General features: G+C 43.7%; 1 protein-coding gene across 2 annotated transcripts in view; it reads right to left on the bottom strand.

The window, feature by feature from the left end:
- Nucleotides 1–12,912, bottom strand: part of CRTAC1 (cartilage acidic protein 1) — a 1,573,434-nt gene that overhangs the window by 48,163 nt on the left and 1,512,359 nt on the right. The gene's annotated exons all lie outside the window — the stretch shown is intronic.

Raw genomic sequence — 12,912 nt, 5'->3', positions numbered from 1 at the left:
TGACTCTAACACGCGAGACATCTTGTTTCCAGTACACTTATTCTGCTGTGCAAGTACATTGCTTCTCCATAACATTTTATTAGATTAAGATTAGATTAAGAGAGATTTATTGAACGCGTAGCTGCCCAAAGTTTTCCCAGCGCTAGGAGACTGATACTAGACAGAAGATGGAGCAGGATTAATAATACTGATGAAACAGCCAGGTTTTAATCAATATCCGGAAGGATACTTCCTTTTCCAGAAATCTAGATTCAAGTGGGAGAGAATTCCGCAGCTCGGGTGCCAGCTGGGCGAAGGATCTGCCTCCCCATCTGGCTCTCCTAATTCTGTTAGTTTTTAATTGAAGTTCAGAGCAGGATCTGAGGCTTCTGTTTGGGACATAGGGGGTCAAGCGGTCTTTGATTTTATTAGGGCCCTTGTTGTGTAAGGCTCTGTGTGTCAGACAGAGTGCCTTGATTCTGGCCTCAATCGAATCGGGAAACAGTGAAGAGCTTTTAAATGCTTTCCAACTGGTTCATGTATTGGGACCTTCCAGAGCAGTCTTGCTGCCGCATTCTGGACCACTTGGAGTCTTTTGATGACATATTTTGGTCCCCCTAGGAAGAGTGAATTTCCCTAGTCCAAACGTCATGTGACCAGGAAATGGACTACTGTCGTTCTAAGCTGTACTGGGATACGCTCCAGAACATTGTGGAGCATTCGGAGTAATCCAAAGCATGTACCTGACAATTTCTTGGCTTGGATCTCCATTGTTAGATCCTTATCGAGCTAGAAGCCAAGATTCTTGATAATCACATTCGGAGTTGGTGGGCTACCCAGGCAGTTAGGCCAGCTGATCAGAGGCCTGGGAACAGCATTGTTTCCGAGGACCATCACCTCCATTTTATCCCTGTTCAGCTTCAGACAGTTGTTTGTCATCCATTCCACAACCCTTTCCATGCAGGGTGCTAAGCTGTCAGAATTACTGTTGGATCTGGGATCTAGGGAGACCACCAACTGTGTGCCATATGCATAGGAAATTATGGAGACATCACACTCTTGGGCTATCTGTGCTAGAGGTCCTATGTAAACATTAAACAGTGTGGGACTGAGTGAAGAGCCCTGAGGCACCCCGCAAGTCAATGGCATCATGTTATGAAAAAAGGTTGGCTTCCATAACTTGAAAAGTTCTGCCCTCCAGGAAAGTTGACAGCCATTCTAGGGCTTTGTCTTGGATGCCAAGGTCCAACAGTCTATTTCGCAAAGATTGGTGGTCCACGGTATCGAATGCTGCACTAAGGTCAAGAGGTTGTATAGCAGCTTACCTTCCTTGGTCCAGCATTGTTTTAAGTTCCTCTCCCACTGCCAGGAGTGCTGATTCTGTGCTATGCTGAGCGTGGAAACCCATTTGTGCGGGATGGAGGCATTGGTTTGTTTCCAGAAACTCTGCCAGCACTTCATTTACATGTTTCTCTAAGAATTTACCGACAAATGGGAGAAGTGAAATGGCATGATAGTCCCCTAGTTTGGCTGGATCTGAGTTAAGATTTTGTTAGCAGTGGTCTGATTATTGCATGTTTCCATGCACTTGGCACTTCGCCCGACTCTAGTGAGAGATTCATGATTTTAGCTAGTGTTGGGAGCAGAACCTTTGTAACCTTTTTAAGAGCATGAGGTGCAGCAGGGTCTAAAGACGAGCCTGATTTCATCTTATCCATCAGTAATCTCACATCGTCTGTGTTAACTGGTGGGAAGCTAATGAGAACGGGCGTGGAAGGGGTTTACGCCTGATCTCTTTCCTGACTCGTAGATGTCTCTCCATACACATTAATTTCCATATCAGCGTGACGGAAATAGCATAACACTGATGTATGATTTTATTGGGTAAGTGAGTATTTTGATTGACTTCATATACCAGATATAGTTATTATTATTTTTTGTTCGTTACATACTGGTATTCGTGTTAGCATTTGCAACGGGATAATCACTGTAAAGACTTGTTGTTCGAGGATTAGATTCACATGGATAATGGACATCAATATCTGTGAGCATGAGTTTCGGGTTAGCAGGTATCACATGGATTTTCACACTGTAAAATTGGCCGTGTGAGTGACTGGAAGTTTGGCGTCCCTAATCTGGGTAGTCCTATGTCGATTTTATTGACTTCGGTTGAACGCGTAAATGTGAGGCGCTGAGGCAGCACAATACCCTGAGGCTCTGTTTACTCGTGGCTTGTACGCGCTAGTTTGACCTTCAGTTATCGGTAAGAATTGCGGTAGCAGGATGACGTATTAAGTTTTTGGTTGTCGCGGGGATTAGGACCCGTAAGTAGACTTACAGTCGGTTTTTGATATCTTTTTCTAGGTACCACACCATTAGAGATAAGGTATGTTGACGCCAGCGGTTTACATTCACTGTCACCTCACAGCGTGTTGAATGATTGGATCCTAACGTAATGCTTTGATTTCACGTTTTTTACAGCAAAACATTTTGAACAAGTTTTACAGGTATGAAACGTCTTCATATTGCTGCATCTGGCATAGACACTCACCGATTGTTCTATATTGATTGGCAATGGTCTGATCTAACATTTGGGCATTTGGTTCTCTTGTTTGACAGCTCAATTTCGTTTTAGTGCGTGAATACTACGGTAAGCCTTCTCACAACCTCTTGGTTCCTGCATTTATGTTGTTAGGATTAAGTAATATGATGGTAGATCTTATTTTTTGGTGTGTTTCTTGATTATTGTAGATTCCAGATTCCTCCGCCCAGTTCACCACACCGACATAAGGTATGACATATATCACACATACAACTTTCTAACTTAATACACTTTAGTTGTCTGAGAACCATGGGCATTAACACATTATTTTGTACATTTAATCTTTCAGATCAGCCCCTGAGGAAGGAACCAGTTATGTTCCTAAGTGCATTTGGCATGTTCTAAAATGATGCTTATAACAAATGTTTAGTTATTGTATAACTAACTATGTATCAATGATCAACAATTGATATTGTTATGAACCTATAATGTTATTCATTTGAAAAAATAATGTAATTTGAATATATACATGAATAATTATTGTTTGAAATGAAAAATACAAGATCATCATCAGATAGATTGTGTCAATTCTGAGTAGTCTTTTTAAGTGTGCAGTCACACCAGTTGAACAGTGCGCGACTGAGACAAGCACCACTGCTTGTGATTATCTCTACCACCACTCTAATGCCATACCTTCTAACAGACTCTTCCCCATGGCGTAGCCGTCCACTAAATATTTCTCAAATTCACCAATACATGGGACTTACCCTCGGAAACACTTCCCATAGAACATTATCCCTGACCGTTGGTCCTAAATAGTCAGAAGGGACAAATTCCGGTCAATGACTTTCATCATAAAGTTCACTCCATTTGCTTTATTGCCATGTCGGCACCAGCACAGTGCTCCTCCTGACAAATTCCTACCATTCCTGAAGATAAGTGGCAATGAGGCCTCTGCCAGCTCAGGTGCCATCACCAGCCTAGACACAACGCCTCTTCCAGTACTGTTATATGGTCTGCGCCTAGTGCCAACCCAAGGAATCTCGACCCTTGACAGTGAGGCCCCTGCTGCCTCAATGGCGAGACCCGGAAGGTGTAGAGCGCGAAACAATGTTTCCTTGGAAACATCTCAACAGCAGCTGCATAATCCGACAGTCACTACCTAACAGCTTTCTGTCTCATCGTCAGGTACAAAAGTCATCTTTTTGTTCTCCATATCGCAAATCCCTCAGTTTCATCGCCAGTATGATCGGAAAGAATTCCCAAAACACTATGATGTGCTTTTGCTTCCTTCATTTGTAGTGTAGTTCATATATTCCCAATAGGCTCTGCGCATTGGAATAACATAAACAGCAGTTTAGACGTAGGACTGAGGTCATCTAGGTCTCTACTGACTATGTTAGACTTAATTAGTTTTGCCAGCTAGCTCAGAGGTCACTAGAAACTTTCTGAAATGTTCAGGAAAGGGTTAACCGTCCTGCTTTAGACAAGAAGGGATTAGTTTCTGAAAACCACATAAAGATGACAACTTTGCTCCCTCAGAATAAAGAGTGTATCTCTAGAGTTGTGTGAAAACAATAGACAGCTATTTCACTCAGTCAATCGTGCATGCTTAATTTCACCAGAGTGCAGAGAAATAGAGAGACGGGCGTTTTCAATAAAAGGTGTTATTTTATTGAGCAGTCTTCTTTCTCATGCAAGAGAAATGAATTGCCACAATTGCAATACTTATTATAAAGTAAAGTGCGTACAGTAAAAGTAGTATTATGAAATAATACTGTAAAAGCATTGATATGGTTTCTTAGCCATATGATACTTTAAAATGGATAAAATATATACATACATAAAAACATTGACTAACGAACTCAACTGGTGCTTCTAAGATACGCCTACCCCGGTGTACCTGACCTAAGCCTAATACGTGGGAAGGAGTAAGTAAGTTGCAGTTTTAAGTTAAGTAAGGTTTTTGCCAAGTATCAGAATCAAGAATTCACTCTAAGGTTTTACTCAGCTCTGTACCTTTGTTATAGAATGAAGGAGGTCTTGTATCTCGCTTCTCAGGGCTCGATCTCCCAGCAACCCACGAGGGTGACTTGGGAACACCGGGGCTGGATTTCATCGGCTGGAGAAAAAGACAGCGTCTCTCTCAGTGCGTCAAAGGGAGGGGCGTTTTCCTTTCGCTCTAGCAACAGCTGGGCTCCGGGGCAAGTAGAACGTCGCTCTGCTCCCCACCACCGTGTGTTTGCTTAAGGCAACATTGGTATATTTATACCTGAAAGGTGCCGGGTTTGACATCAGGTTGGACATAAGACGTCACTAAGAACTAACAGTTCTTTCTGGACTCCAGGAGTTCTTGTGCAAATCAAAACAAAAGCAGGGGGAATTCCCAGGCTGCTGGAGGCTTGTTTTGTTTAAAGAATGCGTTGTGCTTTCTAGGAGTCTATGGGAGTAGCCTTGCCGTGTTTTGGACTGCATGGGCTATTACTAAATATGGATATGATTCTTATGCCTTTATAAGGATATTATTTGTTATAACCACATAAGGGCATGAATCGGGAATATCGATTTAGGGTCCTAAATAGAAATACAACACATTCTCCCAGCTCAAACTCTGCACATCAGTGTAGTTTTCAAATGTGGCAGCAACCAACCAGCACCTGACATGATCAATGTGTAAGTAATCGGGTTTATCTGCAGCCGCATCATCGGGTATCACAGCTATCTAGGAAGTTGAGCCACGTCAACCTGTCTTGCCTTATCCAAAATCCTAATCCTATGATGTGGTTTAGAAGGTCCACTCATAGCAGAAAGCCCTGCTCAGAGAAACCACTTTACATTGAAAGTTCCGTTGACCCAGAATGTGGAGCAGCATCTTCAGCTCATGGCTGGTGCTAAAAAAAGGGTGGTGGGTGGAGACTTCACACTATGATGGGTGCTTGTCTCCTGGTCTACATGTTTCAAGCCTAACCCAGAAGGCTTTTCGTCAGGACCAAAGGAAACAATCCCATGTATCACTCCTAATCTTACTTGATTGTCTTGTAGTATATTCAGTTACAATGTTTCTTATAGATGAAATACTATTTCATACCACGAATGAGAGTACCTGTCAGCACTAAGACGCCACACACCTTGATGGACAAGGTACTACGGGTCCACGGGCTTTAGGCCTGGTACCTGTTAGTTCTCAATTCTATGTAAATTGTTATTTGGTCCTGAAGAAGCGCCATTGGAACCTCTAGGGACCACCGTAGGCGCGAAACATGTTGACCTAGTTTTTTCACTAGAGCACTTATCCTGAGAGCAGCAGCTAGTCACACAACCCCCCCTCATATTTGCTTGTACAGGGATGCTCCAGGATCCACCCCCTTTTAACTGACTACCCAGACCCTTGAATAAAAATATACTCTAGGTACTGATTGGCCATTTTAACCCCCACTCTTAGCATTTTTTCATAGGCCCTCAGACCCACATGCACAACTGTGGCGTCTCCTATAAAAGAACTCCGCTAAAGAGCCCTTTCGTGGGGCCCGTGAGGGACTGCAGTGCCACCCACACGAGGAGCAACGCCCTATGATGATAAAGGACACTCACAAGGGTGTCTGAGGGCACTAGGTACCAAAGGAGGAATGCCTTCACCACACTTTTAAGATCTCCAGCCAACCAGGGATCTGACCTTTGAGCAAACACATCTGTCTATCATCTCTCCACTTTGTAGCCTACATTTTGGTTTACATATATTTCCCTGAGGAACTTTTACCCCCGTTGTGTAGACAGATTTGCCTTTGGGAGCAAGGGTACTGGACCTCATCCCTTTTTTTTATTTTAGCTCCCAGTCCCCCCCCCCCCCCCCCCCCTCCCTCTTTCAGTGTGAATATGGGGGTTTGATTCATACATCCTATTCCACACATCTTAATTCTGTAGTTGCCCCAAGGAGCGCACGTGGGACCTGCAGCCCCAGAAGAGGGTCAGCCCTTACCCTCCTTTTCAGTTTCAAGCATATTACTATTGGGGAGATCAGGGAGTCTCGGGCCCCTCATCGCCTCTGCAGAGTAACCACAGGTAATAAACAGAATAGCCGTAAGGCACACGGTTTTGTTCCTCAGTCATTATGCAGTATTCAACGCTAAATGAAATTCACTTAGCACCTTTATGTGCTCATTGTTTTTCTAACTACGTTAAAGTTCCTGAACATCGAAGGCTTGGCTCACAAAAATCTGCAACACAAGCATTCATACTTTTGTGACACTTCCTGGTGCTCGAATCGATCGCACTAAAGTAACAGGTCATCACTCTTCATTGACAGTTTGTTGTAAACCCATGAAACATATTTTCAAATTATGTAGGTCCACTGTAATATATATCTATGCAAATATTATTGAAAAAGAAGTGTTTAGAATGTGGTAATATATGTAGTATTGCCACTTGATTTAGTATACATTGAACACAGTCGCAGCAGGGTTGGAGCCACCAGTAGCACAGCAACTCCGGGACCCAGAAGAGTTAGGAGGTCACTGAACTCCTGTCATGACTGCATTTTACTACCCAAGGAACAGGCAGAGCCTCCTTTGCTCGCCAGCACGGTGGCCCATGGCTTCCTCGCTGCGCCACAGAGTTAAAGAACACTGGAGCACTTAGGGGCAGATTTACAAGCCCCACGCGCCACTTTTTCGTCATTTTTCCCCATGTTAAAAATGACAAAAAGTGGCACACGGGGCTTGTAAATCTGCCCCGTAGTCTGCCTGGCGGTTTAGACAAGTAGATAAGCTGCTATCCGACGACCAGTTTGCCTAATATTTTGTACTAGATTTAACTTTTGCATCAATATCCGTTTATCTTATACAATTTGTAAAAGAACACTGTCTTTCGTGAACAGACCAACTCTCAAAAAATTAACTGTAATCTTATTCATTAATTTTTCCTTTCTGTCTGCCTTTAGAAAGGGGTCAGAGGCTACCTCAAGTGGGTATTCAGTGTTTTGCAAAACATTACATAACATAAATAAAAGAAATCTATATTCATCCTTTTTTTAAAAAATGATACATAGTGGGGGATATCTGTTTCTTAACAATGTCATGAATGCTGTGATGAAACTGCGAGCCATGCAATATTTCTTCAAATTAAAATCCAAGCGGCTTGATGTGCCCAGCAGGAAAGAATGGGTGTTGGCTTGAGACTTGAAGAAATACGAGACCTGTCACTACATTGTGAGGGAGAATTTCGACTTGTGCAAGCTTTGTTTTTCACATTCGTAAGTATGCTGCATTATTATTAGCCAGGAGATGCTGAGAATATCATACAGACCTCCACTATGATTGAAAGGTAACAGTTACTTACGGCATGCGAATATCTGTAAAGAATGTTTTGGTGCCACCCAGAGGTCAAGTGCCAGAATGACTGCTTGACGACAATTCTAGATGATCGATGCATTGTAAATGCCCTTTATGTGACAAACGTGTCGCAAACTAAGCTAAGAGACCCACATTTCGAACATTGTTATAGAAACTCTAGTTAGTGTACAGTTCTGAACGAAAAATATATAGGCAGTTGGATTTGAAAGTTTGAAAAGTTAGAGATCTCATTACTTGAATGCAGAGAAGGAATGTTCTCTAAAATGTGTCTGACCTGGTCAAGGACGATATAGTGAGGGTGGGCGGAGCCTGAAGTTCTCTGAACCGACAATAGTTGGGAAGACGGGTTTGCGCAATCTTGACATATTTCCAGTTTAAATGCAGTATGTTTGAATAGCATGTGTGCTGTATTCTATTTGAAACATTTATTGATTTGGTGTAATTCATATGAAAATTAAATACATCTTAATTATGCTTTTTTTCATGTTAGCCTCTCAATCGGTATAATCATTTAAATTTCTCACATGCTCACAACTTGTCTCATCAAAATAGACGCATAGACACAATTCCAAAAATTCGCCATTATATATGGGGTGCTTTAACTGATCTTTGTTGATGGTACAAGTACTGGAATAGCACACTGCCAGCTGTATTTTGGTGCATTGGCAGAGCTGCTTGAGGTTCTAGAGTGGCAAGCTATGGGTGCGTGGTTGATCACAGCTACATAATCATACATGTCAACAGACCCGATATGCCCAATACGTCGTTCTTCCTGACAGCCATCACCAATACTAAAAGAACTGTAGAATTCTGACCAATTCTTATATTCGGATATGCACGTGAGCTAATTGTATGTGTAGAGAGAGCTCAAAAAATGCCTCTCTACTCTGACCTGTAGCATTCAAGGCTAGACCTAGAAATGAGCGAACCACAGTTTTCATACTGCTCTTCCATATGGAAGCATACCATGCATCAGAAGATCCAATACATGGGGGCCAGATAAAGGAGTATCCGAATTGAGACCACGACTACATGGATCAAGTTGACCAGAATCCGAAGGATTAGGAACAGGCACATGAGGGGACTAGATAAAGCAGGGTAGCCAGACCAGGAGGACTGATGTTACCAGAATTAGGGTGAGGAGAATGAAAATGTCCAGGACTGGGAACCTGTCAAACAGGAGACCCAGGATCCAAACAACTAGGGGCAGAAGTACATGGGAATGACGACCAGTCAAACCAGGACCAGGAAGTACAGGACATTCTTAAATTCTTAGACTAGCATGAAGCAGAGGTCAAGGAACATCAGAACTAGTAAAGGCTAAAATGATCCGTGAAGGGCAGGTTATTGCAGAGTCATGTGGGCAAGGGGCAGGAAGACGAGGGCTAAGAGGCTCAGGACCAGATTGTAGATGACTAAGAAGATCAGGACCTGAAGGGCATTGGCCAATATGTCCAGGATACTAGGATAAGCAGAATTGGAATTGGGAAGGGTGAGCAGGGCAATACCAAGAGCAACCCAGAATACCAGAGCAAGAAGACCAGGTAAGCAAAAAGGACCATCATCAGGAAGACTGAAACAGGGCTAAGAGGGTCATGAGATCGGGACCTACGAAACCAGGACTCGGATTGCCAAGTGGGGCAGAACAATCATTAGTAGCAGGACCAGGGTAAGGATGACCTGAGATAAGAAGGCCAACTAGCATCTGGAAGACCAACTGGAACAGACAGTGGTGGGCAGGATTAAAATGACCAGGTTCAGGAGTACCCGAACAGGGAGAACCTGGATCAAGAGGGCCTGGATCAATGGCTGCAGTACCAGTAGGTCTAAATGGATAAGGAACAGATTGGGGAGAACAAGGACAACCCAAACCAGGAGGACAAAGATTAACAGTGTCAGGACACAAGAGCAAAATGCACCAGGACCTGTAGTACCAGGGCTAGGTGGTTGACAGTAAGGAGAATGAGGACAAGGTGAATGGGGCCAAGAGGGCCACAAAGGGTCAGGGCCAGGTGGTCCTAGACTAAGGGAACAAGCAAGGGCCATGATGGCCAAAAGGCAAAGTTTATGATAACAAGTCCAATAGGACAATAAGGACCAGAACCAAGGAGACCAAGACTAAGATAGCATATGGGTCAGGTCCAAGAGAGCCCAAACTATAAGGACCAGGAATGACATGATCCAGGACAATGTGCACAGAAATCGAGAAGGACAAGGGCTATGAAAAACAGGGATAGCATGACCTTGGCCAGGAGTGTCAGGCAGCTGAGACTAGGGACACAGGCAGCCAGTGTAAGAAGGAAAAGTTCTAAGGACCAGGAAACAAAGGACTAAGACGAATAGGAAGGTCAGAGGAAATAGAATCAGGGCATTGAGTATCAGGACTAGGAGAACCAGGGTGAGGATGAACAGGACCAGGATGATCACAGCCTGGAGGAATATACCACAGGGTTAGGATCAGGATGGCCATGCACAGGAGGACCAGAGAAAGGAGGACACAGATGAGACTGTGTAACAGCAGGACAACCAGCAGGAAGACTAGGGTTAAGAGGATCAGGACCAGATTCAGGAAGACAAGATCTAGACCAATACAAAACGGAGCCAGAGTAAACAGGTAAGATGAGGGGGTCAGTACCAAGAATGTCAGGAAAACCACAGTCAGGAGGACCAGGACCAGAGCAAGGAGGATTAGTAGGATCAGCAACAAAATGACCAGGAACAAGTCTAGGAATTTCAGGGGTACCATGACTATAAGACCAGGGACCAGAGCACCAAGTGGAGCACAAAGAACATGAACTAGGGGTTGCAAGACCCGGTTAGGAAGATCAGGAGGGACAGAACAGCCAGAACCAGGAAGACTAAGTGTGCTGGACCTGAATGACCAGGAGGACCAGGACCAAAATGATGAGGCTTAGAAGGAACTATACAAAGAGAGCCGGGACCAAGGTGGCCCAGACCATTAGGTGCAGTTCCAGAAGGCCCATGAGGACAAAGCACAAGGCCACAAGGACAAGGATGATCGATCCAAAGCAGGAAGAGAAGAGCTAAGAGAGCAAGGCCTAAGAGTGCCAGGACACAAGAGGCCAGGTAGACCAAGACAACCAGCAGGACCAGTGACTGATGTACTGGGAATCAAACAAGAAGGGTGAAAAGGATCAAAAGCACCATACTAAATGAGCGCGGGCCAGGAAAGAAAAAAATGAGCTAGGAAAAGGGGGCGTCTGAAAGGACCAGGCTGGCCAGAAGGACCAGAACCAAGCAGATTAGGCATTCAACAACCCAAACAAGTAAGACCAGAAACAAAATAATCAAGTCTAGTGGGCACTAGAGCAGGAAGAGAACACAGACTGTGAGGAACAGGAATTGGGAGACCACTGTTAGGAAAACAAGACAGAGTGAGGAAGACTAGAAGAACAGGACATGAAGAATAAAGAGGAGACGGCCAGGCAACCAGAGCCGACAGGACAAGAACTAAGAGGACCAGGGCAATGTGAATTAGTGGAACCATAAACAAGGGGAAAAGAACCTCAATACAAAGAGGCCAAGATAATCAGTACCTTGCACACCAGGACAAGCAGGGATAGGATGAGGAGGAAAAGGAGGACCAGGACAAGGAAGTCCAGGATGACCGGAGCCATGATGACCAAGCTGGGTGGCTAAGAACAGGATGAGCTGAACAAGGAGGATCAGGATAAAGAGGACAAGTTAGTCCAAAATGACACCGAGCACGAGGACTGGGCCAAGACTATCATGACATTTTGGAGGAAGACACAGAGAACAAGTGAGGTCAGGACTATGGCCATTAGGGCCAAGGACCAGATGGGGGAGGATTAGGTGGACTAGAAGGATCACCATAAGCAGGAAGACCAAAGAGGTCAGAACTAAGGGACTAGTACCTGAAGGTCCAACTGAAGCAGGAGGACTAGGAACTGGGGAATTAGGACGAGGCTGGTGAGGGTCAGGGGAAGCAGAATAACAAGTTTCAATACTTTATTCGACAGCATTGTCATAAAAGCATTTTATCCCTATTCTAAACATATATAAATACTATTCTAAATTCAAGATCAACTTAAAATACATATTAAATACAATTAGATACAGAAATGCTGGCGAATTCTTACAGCTTAAAAAGATTTACATATTTTAAAAATCAGAGTCACAGTGCCTAATTCATTAAAAAAAAAAAAATGAGATTGATCTTGAAAGAAACTAAATATTTTCCGTCATACATGATCAATTGCAGTTAAAGTGCGAGTGCGGATAATCCATGCCCAGCCCAGGTATTTTGCTAGGGCGATTGCAAGAGTGGGGGCACAATTTGATCTTAATATTCTTAGTGCTTCTAGATATTTTCTTACACCCAAATTCTTACAAACCGGTTTTAGCCATCTACTTCTTGGGGCAGCATATAGTGGGCAAACAAACAGAAAGTGTGGGATGTCCTCAACGTGTACCTTACAGTAGCAACATGTATTAGCATTGTCTGAAGACCATTTGGAAGTAAAAGCATTTAGAGGTAAAGAACCAACTCTGAACTGGAAATACAGCTTTCTGTCTAAGGGTTTTGTGATCAAATCCCAGTATTGTTCACATTTTGGGGTTAATTTAGACTCCAAATACTGGGATGTCAACTTAGAGGGTTGATTGGAAATTAAAACAGAATGATATACCATGTCCCAATACAATTTTTTCAACAACGCCTTGGAAGGAAAGGCGGAGGGGTCAATGGTAGTCCATAAGTGGTCTAAATGCAGTTTTTGAAGCAAGTTCCTGATTTCTTTAAGCCAGGTTATTTTGTGGAACCGATCAGAGCTAATGATGTCCATAAGAGCAGAGGCATAATGACCCAATTCAGGAGTAGTCTTTATGCGCCTCCAATATAGAAGTGGGCGCAATCGCGCCATGTCCTCGATCTTTTTCCTCCCAAGATCATATAGGAGCGGGATCAATGGAGTACTCTGCGGGACACCAACCAACCGGCGGAAAAATTTGTTCTCTGCAATGGTCAAGACACTCAGATTGGTGAAGCCCCATAGCTCTGAA

The sequence above is a fragment of the Lissotriton vulgaris genome, chromosome 5 (assembly GCF_964263255.1).
Source record: "Lissotriton vulgaris chromosome 5, aLisVul1.2, whole genome shotgun sequence".
NCBI classification, from domain to species: domain Eukaryota; kingdom Metazoa; phylum Chordata; class Amphibia; order Caudata; family Salamandridae; genus Lissotriton; species Lissotriton vulgaris.
Note: the sequence above shows the minus strand (reverse complement) of the source record. Positions and strands in the feature narration are given on the sequence as shown.